Source organism: Odocoileus virginianus, chromosome 10, assembly GCF_023699985.2.
Source record: "Odocoileus virginianus isolate 20LAN1187 ecotype Illinois chromosome 10, Ovbor_1.2, whole genome shotgun sequence".
Lineage (NCBI taxonomy): Eukaryota > Metazoa > Chordata > Mammalia > Artiodactyla > Cervidae > Odocoileus > Odocoileus virginianus.
In genome coordinates, this window is record NC_069683.1 from 49,259,825 (window position 1) to 49,264,011 (window position 4,187).

The 4,187-nt window shown below is 45.6% G+C and overlaps 1 long non-coding RNA gene across 1 annotated transcript; it reads left to right on the top strand.

The window, feature by feature from the left end:
- Positions 1-269: 269 nt before the first annotated feature.
- LOC110139775 (uncharacterized) lies at positions 270-3,891 on the top strand. The gene is made up of 3 exons (XR_002314580.2): positions 270-489; positions 868-957; positions 3,742-3,891. It is a non-coding gene; the product is annotated as an uncharacterized lncRNA (long non-coding RNA).
- The last annotated feature ends 296 nt before the right edge of the window (positions 3,892-4,187 follow it).

Consider the following 4,187-nt stretch of genomic DNA (forward strand, 5'->3'; position numbering starts at 1 on the left):
ATTTTCTACTCCAGGGGATCTTCCCGACCCAGGGATTGAAGCTAGATCTCCTGCATTAGCAAGTGAATTCAATAAATCAATGAAAATCCTCATCTAAGCCTCTGCTTTTTGGAGATCCCAACCTAAGCCATTTTGTCTCAAGAGTAATCCTAAAAAAGTATGCAAGCAAACAAACAAAAAGCAGACACTGAGCATGGGATTCTAGAATTGGATTGCGATGGAGCCCCCATTGCTGGTGGTAGATGGAGTTCTAATGATCTCTGGCAGGCTGCAGCACAATGAGTGCTAAGAGTTTTAACATGGTGAACTGGGAAATGGATGCACTATCTGGTTTAGTGTCTTGGGAATCTGAAAGGTTTCTTAGCCTATTTGGGTTGCTGCAGACTGGCTTGTACAACAGAAATTCATCTCTCATAATTCTGTGATCTGGAAGTCCAAGATCAAGGTGTTGGCAGATTTGATTTCACCTGAAGCTGTTCTCCTTGGCTTGTAGATGGCCACCTTGTGGTATCTTCACATGACCTTTTCTCTGTACTTACATGTCTCTGGTGTCTCTCTCTTCTTATAAAAAGACACAATCCTATTGGATTAGGGCCCCACCCTTATGACCACATTTAATCTCATTCATTTCTTTCAAAGGCCCTATCTCTAAATACAGTCACATCAGGGGTTAGGGTTTCAACAGACTTTTGAGGAGACACAATTCAATCCATAACAGAAGGAATGAGGGTAATAACAACCAGAAAGACTACAGAATTGGGTGACTTTTGCTCCACTGATTTGCTGGAGAGAGGAAATGATAAGCTCAAATCTATAAACAATTTAAAGCCAAGTTGTGGCATTTAAAGAGAATTTTTACACCTGTAGCCAGAAGCAGACAGAGCTAAGAGCCACGCAGGCATAGGACTTAATTGTAGGAGTGGCAAAACTTCAAAGGAGACTCAAGTATCAGCCAAGGTAAGTCATCTATGCTGAGACCAGAGCCCTAATAGGGAAGTTGTGGGACCTTTGATTCTTGGTGTGGGAATATCTGTATCAATGTACTTAGGCTGATTCCCCAGAGTTCCCTGAATCACTTGAGCCTGCACAAATGGCCTTCTCTTCCTTGTAAAAGACTTGCTTGAAGGTGATACAGAGGCTTCAAGTGAGGCATTAAGGAAGGACAATGCTTGCCCTCCTCAGATTTCCCCACCCCCCTCTGCCCTCTGGTCATCAGAACCATAGATTGGGGTCAAATCTCAGCATAGCCAGACTAGTGGATTGCTTGGCCTGGCTAAGGGGTCAGAGGAATCCAGAGCTACAGGAGTACCTGGCTTTAATATAGTGGCAGGAAACAGGAGTGGACCCAGAAGGGCCTGCACTGGGGTGGGGGCCAGAATACAAAGCAGTTACAGAGGGTTTTCCAATACAGGGCACTCTCCCGTGACACAGCACACAAACCCTGGCAAGGGCCCTGAGTTTCTATTTTAAATCACTGCTAAGATGGCTCTTGGAAGCTTGGCTAAAGTGACAGCCCACATTAAACAAAACAGAGTTGCCAGAATTGCCATGTTGAACTGGATAGGGAGGGATCAAAAGGCTCAGAGAAAGAGGCATTCTAGAGTGGGTCTGTTATATAATCTGGAAAATCCACCAGCTAACTGGTTTTCAGGGGGCAGGGGAGGTGGCTGGATGACACTCTGATTACCAGGGTGATAAGGGGCACTGACAACCCCAGAGGGCTCAGCATTAGGACTGATGGAGATCCTGTGCCACACCGGGCTCCCTATTAAAAGTTAGAATGTTCCAGAGTAGCAGAGACCTGATGATAGCACCCAGTTGTCAGAGGCAAGGTGGACATGATTACTGAAACAGGTAACAAGGTTGAGGTGGCAATCAGAAGAGCCTGGCCTGCAGGGATTTTTTAAAATGGTACGTGGATCATGGTGTTCCTAGAGGCAAAATAGATGGGCAGCCAGCAGGTATACTGCTTAATAGATAATAATAGAAAGAGATCAAGGATGGATGAACATAAGGCCAAGTTCAGCTTCTCTAATAGAAAAACATGATCCCTTGTCTAGCTTTCAGAAGTGAACCAGTTCTCAAACCCAAAACTCATTGACTAAAGGAGAGACCAAGTTCTCATAAAAGGGGGCCTGCAACACTATGATAAGTGTATATAGCAGAAAACTGTATACACCTGTATGCTTTGCAGGGTACCTGATTACCCAAGTTACCCCACAAAGCACCTATAGCCATTTACTTGCATAACCAGGCACTGGGAAAATTAACACTCATAGCCTTGCAAGGTTTGTTGAAGACAAGGTCTGAGTTGACTCCAACACCTGGGGACACAAAGCATGGTTATGACACTTCTTTGTGGTTAGAGGAGGCCAGATAATAAATGAAATTTTGGCTTCCAAGTGTCTCAAGATATCCACCAAGTAGTCATTTCTCTGGTTTCTGTGCTGTGCTTAGCTCATCAGTTATGTCTGACTCTTTGTGACCCCATGGACTGCAACCCGCCAGAGTCCTCTGTCCACGGGATTCTCCAGGCAAGAATACTGGAGTGGGTTGCCATGACCGCCTTCAGGGGATCTTCCAGACCCAGCAACTGAACGAGGGTCTTCTGCATTGCAGGTGGGTTCTTTACCAGCTGAGCTACAGGGAAGCCCACTTTTCTGGTTACTGAAATAAAATTGGAATGGACGTAGTTAGTAGAAGGTATAACCTTGGTTCCTTGACCTATAGTGTAAGAACTATCGAATGGGAAAGACAAGTAGGACCCCCCATGAAAGTTCTCTCCCTCCACTAGAAGACCAACAACGATATCACATTCCAGGGAGGATGGCAAAGATTAGCACCGCCCTAAGTAACTTACAGGATGCTGAGGGGGCGGTTCCTTGTCATGGTCCCATGTAATTTACCAGTCTGGCCCCTGCAAAACACAAGTGGATTGTGACCAATGACAGTGGACTACTGCAAGGCAGTCCCAATCGTAGCTGCTTTATCAGTCATCCTTACTTACTAGGGGAGATTAACATGGCCTTGGATAAATGGTATGTAGCTATTGATCTGATGAATACATTCTTTTTTTTTTAAATATCCATAAGCAAGGATAATCAAAAGCAGTTGGCATTAATATGAAACAGACAACAGTATATATTCACCTTCTTGTCTCAGGGGGAATGTGAATTCTCTGCTTCTTATATGGTCTAAAATGTCCTACACTATCTGGATATTGGATAAAATGTCAGAATGGTCTATGGTATTAATGCCATCATGTTAGTTGGACTCAATGAGAAGTAACAAATACCTTGGGTGTCTTGGTAAGATCCATGCATTCCAGAGGGTTGTCGAGAAAGCCTGGAGATTTAGGTCCTAGAGAATTCCATGTCACTGATGCTTTTAGAGGATTAATAGCCTAGACGTGGCCCCTCCTCAAGATGAGATATTGCTCCTTGTACCTCTTATTGTCAAGACAGATAACACTTAGTGGGCTTCTTAGGGTTTTGGAGGCAGCATATTCCACTCTGGGAAATTCGGCCATATCCCATTTATCAGGTGATGTTAGCAGATCCCTAGCTTGGACAGTGCCAGGTAGGTCAACCCCTAGATGAGTTACTTAGACCAATGGAAGTGCTAAAATGTGAGATCTAAAACGGGTGGTGGAGGGGGAAGTACAGAGTAGTGAAGTGGCCTCGGGAGCAAATATCAGGGATGTGGTTCATTCTAGTCACCCTCCTTCACAATGTTTTCCAGGAAACTGGGACCCTTCAGGATTTTGGAGACACTGTCTGGATGGATTAAACAATGGGAGAAGTGAGGGGGTCAGAGCTGTGCAAAGGTGGACTACAGAAGATGTTCTTAGCACCCTACCCAGGTACCCTTTATGCACTGTGAGTGCTGGGCAGCTGACTTGGGAGCCGACAATGCCCCTCCATCCTAAGAGCTGATCTCAGCCAGTGGCTGACTGGCGCGGGGAGACCAAGTGTCCTTTAGGTGGGACTGACTGGTGCGTTCAGTGCTCTAGGGCCGAGCCTTCCCATGAGATCAGCCTGAAGCTACTTCCTGCTTCCTACTCTGCTTCTCCAGCCCCCCGCCCTCTCGGGCCTCCCTCACTCCTAAGAGTGCTCCCCCTAAAAAATCAGTTGAGCAAGAATTCCTACTCACATGTGGTTAGACTACACAACCAAGGCCAGTGTGTA